Source organism: Mesoplodon mirus, assembly GCF_964341445.2.
Source record: "Mesoplodon mirus genome assembly, chromosome: 1".
In the NCBI taxonomy this organism is placed as follows: domain Eukaryota; kingdom Metazoa; phylum Chordata; class Mammalia; order Artiodactyla; family Ziphiidae; genus Mesoplodon; species Mesoplodon mirus.
Window position 1 is genome coordinate 181,669,050 of NC_138976.1, and position 16,645 is coordinate 181,685,694.

Consider the following 16,645-nt stretch of genomic DNA (forward strand, 5'->3'; position numbering starts at 1 on the left):
GCCCGGGAGAACCCCGTTTTCTACAAGTGTTGGTCCAATACTCCCTCAATAGGCAGGGGACTCCGACAGGGATGCTTGGCGGCCCCCGATCTGGGGCAGGGGCAGTGGGCGGCCTGTGGCCCAGGCAGAAGCCTCTCTGCATGTGTCCCAGGGACCCATCTGCCTGCGAACTTCGCTCACCTGGCAGGAAGCTATGATGCCCAGACCTATGGTTAGCTGAGCAGCGAGGTGTACTGTGCGGACAGGTTCCACACACACTTCAAGTAAGAGGTCGGCCTGAGTGGAAAGGTGAGAGTTTGGGCAGCTGTGCAGACAAAGAAGGCGCCCTTTGCCATGGGCCTAAATGCTTGTGACACCCCACTGGACCTGCCGGGCTCTGAGGGCCCTGCCCTCGGCCCCCTGCTCCCCTGCCCTTCGTTCAGTCACAGCAGAGATGGCCACACCCACTCCCTCAGTGAGGGCAGAGTTCCAACCTCCATCAGCCCCGCCCACTCTCCGCAGGTTACCATGGACAACAGAGGCTGCATTCTGAGGCCAGGGCGTTCCGAGAATGCCAAGGGCAGACATGATGACCTTAAATGATTTCCTCTTGTGTCAGGTATGGTAAACTTTAGGAGCTAGGAAATGGTCCACTTTACAGAAATGTTCAAATTTACTGGCATTTCATATATTCTCTACTATAACATTGTCCTGATTCTTTCTGTATATTCTTTACTTATGTTTTTGTTTTCCTTAATCAAAGTGTGTCTTTTCAATCTTTTCAAAGAAGATTCTTTGGACTTACTAAATCACCTCAATTTTATACGTTTTCTGTTGTATTAAGTTCTGCTCATATCTTTATTTATCTTTTTTCTATGTTCTCAGGGTTTATTGTTTTGATCTTCTGATGTCAATTAAAACACTTGGTTATTCATTGTAATAAATATTTTACTTATAAAGATTTGAACTTTTGAATATTCCAGCTTACTTGTAAGTTTCTAAGGGTCAGGTCCTCTCCATTGTTGCTGGCCAAAGTTTAGTTCACCATATAGCAATGTATATATTGACCTATTTTCCCCTCGACTTTCTGTGATTCCCTACATCTCACCTTTCTTTGCAGATGAGCCATTTGAAATACCCTTAACTTATTTCACAGCCAATAAGTCATTGAAATAATGTGTATTTTTTAGAGAAAACTTCTTCTATAATTAGGCAGAAAATCTCACCTGCCATACTTTTCAAAACAGCATAATTTCACTCTTCTCAATGCTTAATCTGTTGTATTACACAACCTTTGAGTATTTAGCTTTATCAATGACATGTACTTTAAAAATGTTTTAGAGATCCGACCAGTCTTTGAAAACATCCTTGTTCCTTGTTTCAGTTCCAGTTTTATGTATATTTTCTGCCTTGCACCTGACTATTCCAACAATTGATGGATGGCCTTGGGAATCTAATTCTGGTATTGAGAGTTTTTGCTGATTGTCTCCCCTTGTAGCTGATTTCTTCATTATTGTGTAAATTTAGATCATGAGCTCATGTTTAGCTAAACAGCTGACCTTGTAAGACGCTTCGGTGTGAACGCTCGTAAGCTTCAGCAGAAAGTCGGCAAAGATTTATTTGTGTCCCTCCAATGAGTTGCCCGGGAGAACCACGTTTTCTACAAGTGTTGGTCCAATACTCCCTCAAGAGGCAGGGGACTCCGACAGGGCTGCTTGGCGGCCCCCGATCTGGGGCAGGGGCAGTGGGCGGCCTGTGGCCCAGGCAGAAGCCTCTCTGCATGTGTCCCAGGGACCCATCTGCCTGTGAACTTCGTTCACCTGGCAGGAAGCTACGATGCCCAGTCCTTTGGTTAGGTGTGCAGCGAGGTGTACTTCGCGGACTGGTTCCACACGCACTTCAAGTAAGAGGTCGGCCTGAGTGGAAAGGTGAGAGTTTGGGCAGCTGTGCAGACAAAGAAGGCTCCCTTTGGCCTGGGCCTAAATGCTTGTGACACCCCACTGGACCTGCCGGGCTCTGAGGGCCCTGCCCTGGGCTCCCTACTCCCCTGACCTTTGTTCAGTCACAGCAGAGATGGCCACACACACTCCCTCAGTTAGGGCAGTATTCCAACCTCCCTCAGCCCCGCCCCCTCTCCGCAGGTTACCATGGACTACAGAGGCTGCATCCGGAGGCCAGGGTGTTCCGAGAATGCCAGGGGCAGACATGATGACCTTAAATGATTTCCTCTTGTGTCAGGTTTGGTAAACTTTAGGAGCTAGGAAATGGTCCACTTTACAGAAATGTTCAAATTTACTGGCATTTCTTATATTCTCTGCTATAACATTGTCCTGATTCTTTCTGTATATTCTTTACTTATGTTTTTGTTTTCCTTAATCAAAGTGTGTCTTTTCAATCTTTTCAAAGAAGATTCTTTGGACTTACTAAATCACCTCAATTTTATACGTTTTTTGTTGTATTAAGTTCTGCTCATATCTTTATTTATCTTTTTTCTATGTTCTCAGGGTTTATTATTTTGATCTTCTGATGTCAATTAAAACACATGGTTATTCATTTTAATAAATATTTTACTTATAAAGATTTGAACTTTTGAAGATTCCAGCTTACTTGTAAGTTTCTAAGGGTCAGGTCCTCTCCATTGTTGCTGGCCTAAGGTTTAGTTCACCATATAGCAATGTATATATTGACCTATTTACCCCTCGACTTTCTGTGATTCCCTACATCTCACCTTTCTTTGCAGACGAGCCATTTGAAATACCCTTAATTTATTTCACAGCCAATAAGTCATTGAAATAATGTGTATTTTTTAGAGAAATCTTCTTCTATAATTAGGCAGAAAATCTCACCTGCCATAGTTTTCAAAACAGCATAATTTCACTCTTCTCAATGCTTAATCTGTTGTATTACACAACCTTTGAGTATTTAGCTTTATCAATGACATGTACTTTAAAAATGTTTTAGAGATCCGACCAGTCTTTGAAAACATCCTTGTTCCTGGTTTCAGTTCCAATTTTATGTATATTTTCTGCCTTGCACCTGACTATTCCAACAATTGATGGATGGCCTTGGGAATCTAATTCTGGTATTGAGAGTTTTTGCTGATTGTCTCCCCTTGTAGCTGATTTCTTCATTATTGTGTAAATTTAGATCATGAGCTCATGTTTAGCTAAACAGCTGACCTTGTAAGATGCTTAGGTGTGAACGCTCGTAAGCTTCAGCAGAAAGTCGGCAAAGATTTATTTGTGTCCCTCCAATGAGTTGCCCGGGAGAACCCCGTTTTCTACAAGTGTTGGTCCAATACTCCCTCAATAGGCAGGGGACTCGGACAGGGCTGCTTGGCGGCCCCGGATCTGGGGCAGGGGCAGTGGGCGGCCTGTGGCCCAGGCAGAAGCCTCTCTGCATGTGTCCCAGGGACCCATCTGCCAGCGAACTTCGGTCACCTGGCAGGGAGCTACGATGCCCAGACCTTTGGTTAGGTGTGCAGCGAGGTGTATTCGCGGACAGGTTCCACACACACTTCAAGTAAGAGGTCGGCCTGAGTGGAAAGGTGAGAGTTTGGGCAGCTGTGCAGACAAAGAAGGCTCCCTTTGGCCTGGGCCTAAATGCTTGTGACACCCCACTGGACCGGCCTGGCTCTGAGGGCCCTGGCCTGGGCCCCGTTCTCCCCTCCCCTTTGTTCAGTCACAGCAGAGATGGCCACACCCACTCCCTCAGTGAGGGCAGAGTTCCAACCTCCCTCAGCCCCGCCCCCTCTCCGCAGGTTACCATGGACTACAGAGGCTGCATTCTGAGGCCAGGGCGTTCCGAGAATGCCAAGGGCAGACATGATGACCTTAAATGATTTCCTCTTGTGTCAGGTTTGGTAAACTTTAGGAGCTAGGAAATGGTCCAATTTACAGAAATGTTCAAATTTACTGGCATTTCTTATCTTCTCTACTATAACATTTTCCTAATTCATTCTGTATATTCTTTATTTATGTTTTTGTTTTCCTTAATCAAAGTGTATCTTTTCAATCTTTTCAAAGAAGATTCTTTGGACTTACTAAATCACCTCAATTTTATACGTTTTCTGTTGTATTAAGTTCTGCTGATATCTTTATTTATCTTTTTTCTATGTTCTCAGGGTTTATTGTTTTGATCTTCTGATGTCAATTAAAACACTTGGTTATTCATTGTAATAAATATTTTACTTATAAAGATTTGAACTTTTGAAGATTCCAGCTTACTTGTAAGTTTCTAAGGGTCAGGTCCTCTCCATTGTTGCTGGCCAAAGTTTAGTTCACCATATAGCAATGTATATATTGACCTATTTTCCCCTCGACTTTCTGTGATTCCCTACATCTCACCTTTCTTTGCAGATGAGCCATTTGAAATACCCTTAACTTATTTCACAGCCAATAAGTCATTGAAATAATGTGTATTTTTTAGAGAAATCTTCTTCTATAATTAGGCAGAAAATCTCACCTGCCATAGTTTTCAAAACAGCATAATTTCACTCTTCTCAATGCTTAATCTGTTGTATTACACAACCTTTGAGTATTTAGCTTTATCAATGACATGTACTTTAAAAATGTTTTAGAGATCCGACCAGTCTTTGAAAACATCCTTGTTCCTTGTTTCAGTTCCAGTTTTATGTATATTTTCTGCCTTGCACCTGACTATTCCAACAATTGATGGATGGCCTTGGGAATCTAATTCTGGTATTGAGAGTTTTTGCTGATTGTCTCCCCTTGTAGCTGATTTCTTCATTATTGTGTAAATTTAGATCATGAGCTCATGTTCAGCTAAACAGCTGACCTTGTAAGACGCTTAGGTGTGAACGCTCGTAAGCTTCAGCAGAAAGTCGGCAAAGATTTATTTGTGTCCCTCCAATGAGTTGCCCGGGAGAACCCCGTTTTCTACAAGTGTTGGTCCAATACTCCCTCAATAGGCAGGGGACTCCGACAGGGATGCTTGGCGGCCCCGGATCTGGGGCAGGGGCAGTGGGCGGCCTGTGGCCCAGGCAGAAGCCTCTCTGCATGTGTCCCAGGGACCCATCTGCCTGCGAACTTCGCTCACCTGCCAGGAAGCTATGATGCCCAGACCTATGGTTAGCTGAGCAGCGAGGTGTACTGTGCGGACAGGTTCCACACACACTTCAAGTAAGAGGTCGGACTGAGTGGAAAGGTGAGAGTTTGGGCAGCTGTCCAGACAAAGAAGGTGCCCTTTGCCCTGGGCCTAAATGCTTGTGACACCCCACTGGACCTGCCGGGCTCTGAGGGCCCTGCCCTGGGACCCCTGCTCCCCTGCCCTTTGTTCAGTCACAGCAGAGATGGCCACACACACTCCCTCAGTGAGGGCAGAGTTCCAACCTCCCTCAGCCCCGCCCCCTCTCCGCAGGTTACCATGGACTACAGATGCTGCATTCTGAGGCCAGGGCGTTCCGAGAATGCCAAGGGCAGACATGATGACCTTAAATGATTTTCTCTTGTGTCAGGTTTGGTAAACTTTAGGAGCTAGGAAATGGTCCAATTTACAGAAATGTTCAAATTTACTGGCATTTCTTATCTTCTCTACTATAACATTGTCCTGATTCTTTCTGTATATTCTTTACTTATGTTTTTGTTTTCCTTAATCAAAGTGTATCTTTTCAATCTTTTCAAAGAAGATTCTTTGGACTTACTAAATCAACTCAATTTTATACGTTATCTGTTGTATTAAGTTCTGCTCATATCTTTATTTATCTTTTTTCTATGTTTTCAGGGTTTATTGTTTTGATCTTCTGATGTCAATTAAAACACTTGGTTATTTATTGTAATAAATATTTTACTTATAAAGATTTGAACTTTTGAAGATTCCAGCTTACTTGTAAGTTTCTAAGGTTCAGGTCCTCTCCATTGTTGCTGGCCTAAGGTTTAGTTCACCATATAGCAATGTATATATTGACCTATTTTCCCCTCGACTTTCTGTGATTCCCTACATCTCACCTTTCTTTGCAGACAAGCCATTTGAAATACCCTTAACTTATTTCACAGCCAATAAGTCATTGAAATAATGTGTATTTTTTAGAGAAATCTTCTTCTATAATTAGGCAGAAAATCTCACCTGCCATAGTTTTCAAAACAGCATAATTTCACTCTTCTCAATGCTTAATCTGTTGTATTACACATCCTTTGAGTATTTAGCTTTATCAATGACATGTACTTTAAAAATGTTTTAGAGATCCTACCAGTCTTTGAAAACATCCTTGTTCCTTGTTTCATTTCCAGTTTTATATATATTTTCTGCCTTGCACCTGCTTATTCCTACAATTGATGGATGGCCTTGGGAATCTAATTCTGGTATTGATAGTTTTTGCTGATTGTCTCCCCTTGTAGCTGATTTCTTCATTATTGTGTAAATTTAGATCATGAGCTCCTGTTTAGCTAAACAGCTGACCTTGTAAGATGCTTAGATGTGAACGCTCGTAAGCTTCAGCAGAAAGTCGGCAAAGATTTATTTGTGTCCCTCCAATGAGTTGCCCGGGAGAACCCCGTTTTCTACAAGTGTTGGTCCAATACACCCTCAATAGGCAGGGGACTCCGACAGGGCTGCTTGGCAGCCACCGATCTGGGGCAGGGGCAGTGGGCGGCCTGTGGCCCAGGCAGAAGCCTCTCTGCATGTGTCCCAGGGACCCATCTGCCTGCGAACTTCGGTCACCTGGCAGGAAGCTATGATGCCCAGACCTATGGTTAGCTGAGCAGCGAGGTGTACTGTGCGGACAGGTTCCACACACACTTCAAGTAAGAGGTCGGCCTGAGTGGAAAGGTGAGAGTTTGGGCAGCTGTGCAGACAAAGAAGGCGCCCTTTGCCCTGGGCCTAAATGCTTGTGACACCCCACTGGACCTGCCGGGCTCTGAGGGCCCTGCCCTGGGCCCCCTGCTCCCCTGCCCTTTGTTCAGTCACAGCAGAGATGGCCACACACACTCCCTCAGTGAGGGCAGTGTTCCAACCTCCCTCAGCCCCGCCCCCTCTCCGCAGGTTACCATGGACTACAGATGCTGCATTCTGAGGCCAGGGCGTTCCGAGAATGCCAAGGGCAGACATGATGACCTTAAATGATTTCCTCTTGTGTCAGGTTTGGTAAACTTTAGGAGCTAGGAAATGGTCCACTTTACAGAAATGTTCAAATTTACTGGCATTTCTTATATTCTCTGCTATAACATTGTCCTGATTCTTTCTGTATATTCTTTACTTATGTTTTTGTTTTCCTTAATCAAAGTGTGTCTTTTCAATCTTTTCAAAGAAGATTCTTTGGACTTACTAAATCACCTCAATTTTATACGTTTTCTGTTGTATTAAGTTCTGCTCATATCTTTATTTATCTTTTTTCTATGTTCTCAGGGTTTATTGTTTTGATCTTCTGATGTCAATTAAAACACTTGGTTATTCATTTTAATAAATATTTTACTTATAAAGATTTGAACTTTTGAAGATTCCAGCTTTCTTGTAAGTTTCTAAGGGTCAGGTCCTCTCCATTGTTGCTGGCCAAAGTTTAGTTCACCATATAGCAATGTATATATTGACCTATTTTCCCCTCGACTTTCTGTGATTCCCTACATCTCACCTTTCTTTGCAGATGAGCCATTTGAAATACCCTTAACTTATTTCACAGCCAATAAGTCATTGAAATAATGTGTATTTTTTAGAGAAAACTTCTTCTATAATTAGGCAGAAAATCTCACCTGCCATACTTTTCAAAACAGCATAATTTCACTCTTCTCAATGCTTAATCTGTTGTATTACACAACCTTTGAGTATTTAGCTTTATCAATGACATGTACTTTAAAAATGTTTTAGAGATCCGACCAGTCTTTGAAAACATCCTTGTTCCTTGTTTCAGTTCCAGTTTTATGTATATTTTCTGCCTTGCACCTGACTATTCCAACAATTGATGGATGGCCTTGGGAATCTAATTCTGGTATTGAGAGTTTTTGCTGATTGTCTCCCCTTGTAGCTGATTTCTTCATTATTGTGTAAATTTAGATCATGAGCTCATGTTTAGCTAAACAGCTGACCTTGTAAGATGCTTAGGTGTGAACGCTCGTAAGCTTCAGCAGAAAGTCGGCAAAGATTTATTTGTGTCCCTCCAATGAGTTGCCCGCGAGAACCCCGTTTTCTACAAGTGTTGGTCTAATACTCCCTCAAGAGGCAGGGGACTCCGACAGGGATGCTTGGCGGCCCCCGATCAGGGGCAGGGGGAGTGGGCGGACTGAGGTCCAGACAGGAGCCTCTCTGCATGTGTCCCAGGGACCCATCTGCCTGCGAACTTCGGTCACCTGGCAGGAAGCTATGATGCCCAGACCTATGGTTAGCTGTGCAGCGAGGTGTACTGTGCGGACAGGTTCCACACACACTTCAAGTAAGAGGTCGGCCTGAGTGGAAAGGTGAGAGTTTGGGCAGCTGTGCAGACAAAGAAGGCGCCCTTTGCGCTGGGCCTAAATGCTTGTGACACCCCACTGGACCTGCCGGGCTCTGAGGGCCCTGCCCTGGGCCCCCTGCTCCCCTGCACTTTGTTCAGTCACAGCAGAGATGGCCACACCCACTCCCTCAGTGAAGGCAGAGTTCCAACCTCCCTCAGCCCCGCCCCCTCTCCGCAGGTTACCATGGACTACAGATGCTGCATTCTGAGGCCAGGGCGTTCCGAGAATGCCAAGGGCAGACATGATGACCTTAAATGATTTCCTCTTGTGTCAGGTTTGGTAAACTTTAGGAGCTAGGAAATGGTCCACTTTACAGAAATGTTCCACTTTACAGAAATGTTCAAATTTACTGGCATTTCTTATCTTCTCTGCTATAACATTGTCCTGATTCTTTCTGTATATTCTTTACTTATGTTTTTGTTTTCATTAATCAAAGTGTGTCTTTTCAATCTTTTCAAAGAAGATTCTTTGGACTTACTAAATCACCTCAATTTTATACGTTTTCTGTTGTATTAAGTTCTGCTCATATCTTTATTTATCTTTTTTCTATGTTCTCAGGGTTTATTGTTTTGATCTTCTGATGTCAATTAAAACACTTGGTTATTCATTGTAATAAATATTTTACTTATAAAGATTTGAACTTTTGAAGATTCCAGCTTACTTGTAAGTTTCTAAGGGTCAGGTCCTCTCCATTGTTGCTGGCCTAAGGTTTAGTTCACCATATAGCAATGTATATATTGACCTATTTTCCCCTCGACTTTCTGTGATTCCCTACATCTCACCTTTCTTTGCAGACAAGCCATTTGAAATACCCTTAACTTATTTCACAGCCAATAAGTCATTGAAATAATGTGTATTTTTTAGAGAAATCTTCTTATATAATTAGGCAGAAAATCTCACCTGCCATAGTTTTCAAAACAGCATAATTTCACTCTTCTCAATGCTTAATCTGATGTATTACACAACCTTTGAGTATTTAGCTTTATCAAGGACATGTACTTTAAAAATGTTTTAGAGATCCTACCAGTCTTTGAAAACATCCTTGTTCCTGGTTTCAGTTCCAGTTTTATGTATATTTTCTGCCTTGCACCTGACTATTCCAACAATTGATGGATGGCCTTGGGAATCTAATTTTGGTATTGATAGTTTTTGCTGATTGTCTCCCCTTGTAGCTGATTTCTTCATTATTGTGTAAATTTAGATCATGAGCTCATGTTTAGCTAAACAGCTGACCTTGTAAGACGCTTAGGTGTGAACGCTCGTAAGCTTCAGCAGAAAGTCGGCAAAGATTTATTTGTGTCCCTCCAATGAGTTGCCTGGGAGAACCCCGTTTTCTACAAGTGTTGGTCCAATACTCCCTCAAGAGGCAGGGGACTCCGACAGGGCTGCTTGGCGGCCCCCGATCTGGGGCAGGGGCAGTGGGCGGCCTGTGGCCCAGGCAGAAGCCTCTCTGCATGTGTCCCAGGGACCCATCTGCCTGTGAACTTCGGTCACCTGGCAGGAAGCTACGATGCACAGACCTTTGGTTAGGTGTGCAGCGAGGTGTACTTCGCGGACAGGTTCCACACACACTTCAAGTAAGAGGTCGGCCTGAGTGGAAAGGTGAGAGTTTGGGCAGCTGTGCAGACAAAGAAGGCGCCCTTTGCCCTGGGCCTAAATGCTTGTGACACCCAACTGGACCTGCCGGGCTCTGAGGGCCCTGCCCTGGGCCCCCTGCTCCCCTGCCCTTTGTTCAGTCACAGCAGAGATGGCCACACCCACTCCCTCAGTGAGGGCAGTGTTCCAACCTCCCTCAGCCCCGCCCCCTCTCCGCAGGTTACCATGGACAACAGAGGCTGCATTCTGAGGCCAGGGCGTTCCGAGAATGCCAAGGGCAGACATGATGACCTTAAATGATTTCCTCTTGTGTCAGGTTTGGTAAACTTTAGGAGCTAGGAAATGGTCCACTTTACAGAAATGTTCAAATTTACTGGCATTTCATATATTCTCTACTATATCATTGTCCTGATTCTTTCTGTATATTCTTTACTTATGTTTTTGTTTTCCTTAATCAAAGTGTGTCTTTTCAATCTTTTCAAAGAAGATTCTTTGGACTTACTAAATCACCTCAATTTTATACGTTTTCTGTTGTATTAAGTTCTGCTCATATCTTTATTTATCTTTTTTCTATGTTTTCAGGGTTTATTGTTTTGATCTTCTGATGTCAATTAAAACACTTGGTTATTTATTGTAATAAATATTTTACTTATAAAGATTTGAACTTTTGAAGATTCCAGCTTACTTGTAAGTTTCTAAGGGTCAGGTCCTCTCCATTGTTGCTGGCCTAAGGTTTAGTTCACCATATAGCAATGTATATATTGACCTATTTTCCCCTCGACTTTCTGTGATTCCCTACATCTCACCTTTCTTTGCAGACAAGCCATTTGAAATACCCTTAACTTATTTCACAGCCAATAAGTCATTGAAATAATGTGTATTTTTTAGTGAAATCTTCTTCTATAATTAGGCAGAAAATCTCACCTGCCATAGTTTTCAAAACAGCATAATTTCACTCTTCTCAATGCTTAATCTGTTGTATTACACAACCTTTGAGTATTTAGCTTTATCAATGACATGTACTTTAAAAATGTTTTAGAGATCCTACCAGTCTTTGAATACATCCTTGTTCCTTGTTTCAGTTCCAGTTTTATGTATATTTTCGGCCTTGCACCTGACTATTCCAACAATTGATGGATGGCCTTGGGAATCTAATTCTGGTATTGAGAGTTTTTGCTGATTGTCTCCCCTTGTAGCTGATTTCTTCATTATTGTGTAAATTTAGATCATGAGCTCATGTTTAGCTAAACAGCTGACCTTGTAAGACGCTTAGGTGTGAACGCTCATAAGCTTCAGCAGAAAGTCGGCAAAGAATTATTTGTGTCCCTCCAATGAGTTGCCCGGGAGAACGCCGTTTTCTACAAGTGTTGGTCCAATACTCCCTCAATAGGCAGGGGACTCCGACAGGGCTGCTTGGCGGGCCCCGATCTGGGGCAGGGGCAGTGGGCGGCCTGTGGCCCAGGCAGAAGCCTCTCTGCATGTGTCCCAGGGACCCATCTGCCTGCGAACTTCGGTCACCTGGCAGGAAGCTATGATGCCCAGTCCTATGGTTAGCTGAGCAGCGAGGTGTACTGTGCGGACAGGTTCCACACACACTTCAAGTAAGAGGTCGGACTGAGTGGAAAGGTAAGGGTTTGGGCAGCTGTGCAGACAAAGAAAGCGCCCTTTGCCCTGGGCCTAAATGCTTGTGACACCCCACTGGACCTGCCGGGCTCTGAGGGCCCTGCCCTGGGCCCCCTGCTCCCCTGCCCTTTGTTCAGTCACAGCAGTGATGGCCACACACACTCCCTCAGTGAGGGCAGAGTTCCAACCTCCCTCAGCCCCGCCCCCTCTCCGCAGGTTACCATGGACTACAGATGCTGCATTCTGAGGCCAGGGCGTTCCGAGAATGCCAAGGGCAGACATGATGACCTTAAATGATTTCCTCTTGTGTCAGGTTTGGTAAACTTTAGGAGCTAGGAAATGGTCCACTTTACAGAAATGTTCAAATTTACTGGCATTTCTTATCTTCTCTGCTATAACATTGTCCTGATTCTTTCTGTATATTCTTTACTTATGTTTTTGTTTTCCTTAATCAAAGTGTGTCTTTTCAATCTTTTCAAAGAAGATTCTTTGGACTTACTAAATCACCTCAATTTTATACGTTTTCTGTTGTATTAAGTTCTGCTCATATCTTTATTTATCTTTTTTCTATGTTCTCAGGGTTTATTGTTTGGATCTTCTGATGTCAATTAAAACACTTGGTTATTCATTGTAATAAATATTTTACTTATAAAGATTTGAACTTTTGAAGATTCCAGCTTCCTTGTAAGTTTCTAAGGGTCAGGTCCTCTCCATTGTTGCTGGCCTAAGGTTTAGTTCACCATATAGCAATGTATATATTGACCTATTTTCCCCTCGACTTTCTGTGATTCCCTACATCTCACCTTTCTTTGCAGACAAGCCATTTGAAATACCCTTAACTTATTTCACAGCCAATAAGTCATTGAAATAATGTGTATTTTTTAGAGAAATCTTCTTATATAATTAGGCAGAAAATCTCACCTGCCATAGTTTTCAAAACAGCATAATTTCACTCTTCTCAATGCTTAATCTGATGTATTACACAACCTTTGAGTATTTAGCTTTATCAAGGACATGTACTTTAAAAATGTTTTAGAGATCCTACCAGTCTTTGAAAACATCCTTGTTCCTGGTTTCAGTTCCAGTTTTATGTATATTTTCTGCCTTGCACCTGACTATTCCAACAATTGATGGATGGCCTTGGGAATCTAATTTTGGTATTGATAGTTTTTGCTGATTGTCTCCCCTTGTAGCTGATTTCTTCATTATTGTGTAAATTTAGATCATGAGCTCATGTTTAGCTAAACAGATGACCTTGTAAGACGCTTAGGTGTGAACGCTCGTAAGCTTCAGCAGAAAGTCGGCAAAGATTTATTTGTGTCCCTCCAATGAGTTGCCCGGGAGAACCCCGTTTTCTACAAGTGTTGGTCCAATACTCCCTCAATAGGCAGGGGACTCCGACAGGGCTGCTTGGCGGCCCCCGATCTGGGGCAGGGGCTGTGGGCGGCCTGTGGCCCAGGCAGAAGCCTCTCTGCATGTGTCCCAGGGACCCATCTGCCTGCGAACTTCGGTCACCTGGCAGGAAGCTACGATGCCCAGACCTTTGGTTAGGTGTGCAGCGAGGTGTACTTCGCGGACAGGTTCCACACACACTTCAAGTAAGAGGTCGGCCTGAGTGGAAAGGTGAGAGTTTGGGCAGCTGTGCAGACAAAGAAGGCTCCCTTTGGCCTGGGCCTAAATGCTTGTGACACCCCACTGGACCTGCCGGGCTCTGAGGGCCCTGCCCTGGGCCCCCTGCTCCCCTGCCCTTTGTTCAGTCACAGCAGAGATGGCCACACACACTCCCTCAGTGAGGGCAGAGTTCCAACCTGCCTCAGCCCCGCCTGCTCTCCGCAGGTTACCATGGACTACAGGGGCTGCATTCTGAGGCCAGGGCGTTCCGAGAATGCCAAGGGCAGACATGATGACCTTAAATGATTTCCTCTTGTGTCAGGTTTGGTAAATTTTAGGAGCTAGGAAATGGTCCACTTTACAGAAATGTTCAAATTTACTGGCATTTCTTATATTCTCTGCTATAACATTGTCCTGATTCTTTCTGTATATTCTTTACTTATGTTTTTGTTTTCCTTAATCAAAGTGTGTCTTTTCAATCTTTTCAAAGAAGATTCTTTGGACTTACTAAACCACCTGAATTTTATACGTTTTCTGTTGTATTAAGTTCTGCACATATCTTTATTTATCTTTTTTCTATGTTCTCAGGGTTTATTGTTTGGATCTTCTGATGTCAATTAAAACACTTGGTTATTCATTTTAATAAATATTTTACTTATAAAGATTTGAACTTTTGAATATTCCAGCTTACTTGTAAGTTTCTAAGGGTCAGGTCCTCTCCATTGTTGCTGGCCTAAGGTTTAGTTCACCATATAGCAATGTATATATTGACCTATTTTCCCCTCGACTTTCTGTGATTCCCTACATCTCACCTTTCTTTGCAGACAAGCCATTTGAAATACCCTTAACTTATTTCACAGCCAATAAGTCATTGAAATAATGTGTATTTTTTAGAGAAATCTTCTTATATAATTAGGCAGAAAATCTCACCTGCCATAGTTTTCAAAACAGCATAATTTCACTCTTCTCAATGCTTAATCTGTTGTATTACACAACCTTTGAGTATTTAGCTTTATCAAAGACATGTACTTTAAAAATGTTTTAGAGATCCGACCAGTCTTTGAAAACATTCTTGTTCCTGGTTTCAGTTCCAGTTTTATGTATATTTTCTGCCTTGCACCTGACTATTCCAACAATTGATGGATGGCCTTGGGAATCTAATTCTGGTATTGAGAGTTTTTGCTGATTGTCTCCCCTTGTAGCTGATTTCTTCATTATTGTGTAAATTTAGATCATGAGCTCATGTTTAGCTAAACAGCTGACCTTGTAAGACGCTTAGGTGTGAACGCTCGTAAGCTTCAGCAGAAAGTCGGCAAAGATTTATTTGTGTCCCTCCAATGAGTTGCCCGGGAGAACCCCGTTTTCTACAAGTGTTGGTCCAATACTCCCTCAATAGGCAGGGGACTCCGACAGGGCTGCTTGGCGGCCCCCGATCTGGGGCAGGGGCAGTGGGCGGCCTGTAGCCCAGGCAGATGCCTCTCTGCATGTGTCCCAGGGACCCATCTGCCTGCGAACTTCGCTCACCTGGCAGGAAGCTATGATGCCCAGACCTATGGTTTGCTGATCAGCGAGGTGTACTGTGCGGACAGGTTCCACACACACTTCAAGTAAGAGATCGGACTGAGTGGAAAGGTGAGAGTTTGGGCAGCTGTGCAGACAAAGAAGGCGCCCTTTGCCCTGGGCCTAAATGCTTGTGACACCCCACTGGACCTGCCGGGCTCTGAGGGCCCTGCCCTGGGCCCCCTGCTCCCCTGCCCTTTGTTCAGTCACAGAAGAGATGGCCACACACACTCCCTCAGTGAAGGCAGAGTTCCAACCTCCCTCAGCCCCGCCCCCTCTCCGCAGGTTACCATGGACTACAGAGTCTGCATTCTGAGGCCAGGGCATTCCGAGAATGCCAAGGGCAGACATGATGACCTTAAATGATTTCCTCTTGTGTCAGGTTTGGTAAACTTTAGGAGCTAGGAAATGGTCCACTTTACAGAAATGTTCAAATTTACTGGCATTTCATATATTCTCTACAATAACATTGTCCTGATTCTTTCTGTATATTCTTTACTTATGTTTTTGTTTTCCTTAATCAAAGTGTGTCTTTTCAATCTTTTCAAAGAAGATTCTTTGGACTTACTAAATCACCTCAATTTTATCCGTTTTCTGTTGTATTAAGTTCTGCTCATATCTTTATTTATATTTTTTCTATGTTCTCAGGGTTTATTGTTTGGATCTTCTGATGTCAATTAAAACACTTGGTTATTCATTTTAATAAATATTTTACTTATAAAGATTTGAACTTTTGAAGATTCCAGCTTACTTGTAAGTTTCTAAGGGTCAGGTCCTCTCCATTGTTGCTGGCCTAAGGTTTAGTTCACCATATAGCAATGTATATATTGACCTATTTTCCCCTCGACTTTCTGTGATTCCCTACATCTCACCTTTCTTTGCAGACAAGCCATTTGAAATACCCTTAACTTATTTCACAGCCAATAAGTCATTGAAATAATGTGTATTTTTTAGAGAAATCTTCTTATATAATTAGGCAGAAAATCTCACCTGCCATAGTTTTCAAAACAGCATAATTTCACTCTTCTCAATGCTTAATCTGTTGTATTACACATCCTTTTAGTATTTAGCTTTATCAATGACATGTACTTTAAAAATGTTTTAGAGATCCTACCAGTCTTTGAAAACATCCTTGTTCCTTGTTTCAGTTCCAGTTTTATATATATTTTCTGCCTTGCACCTGATTATTCCTACAATTGATGGATGGCCTTGGGAATCTAATTCAGGTATTGATAGTTTTTGCTGATTGTCTCCCCTTGTAGCTGATTTCTTCATTATTGTGTAAATTTAGATCATGAGCTCATGTTTAGCTAAACAGCTGACCTTGTAAGATGCTTAGGTGTGAACGCTCGTAAGCTTCAGCAGAAAGTCGGCAAAGATTTATTTGTTTCCCTCCAATGAGTTGCCCGCGAGGACCCCGTTTTCTACAAGTGTTGGTCTAATACTCCCTCAAGAGGCAGGGGACTCCGACAGGGATGCTTGGCGGCCCCCGATCTGGGGCAGGGGGAGTGGGCGGACTGAGGGCCAGACAGGAGCCTCTCTGCATGTGTCCCAGGGACCCATCTGCCTGCGAACTTCGGTCACCTGGCAGGAAGCTACGATGCGCAGACCTATGGTTAGCTGTGCAGCGAGGTGTACTGCGTGGATAGGTTCCACACACACTTCAAGTAAGAGGTCGGCCTGAGTGGAAAGGTGAGAGTTTGGGCAGCTGTGCAGACAAAGAAGGCGCACTTTGCCCTGGGCCTAAATGCTTGTGACACCCCACTGGACCTGCCGGGCTCTGAGGGCCCTGCCCTGGGCCCCCTGCTCCCCTGCCCTTTGTTCAGTCACAGCAG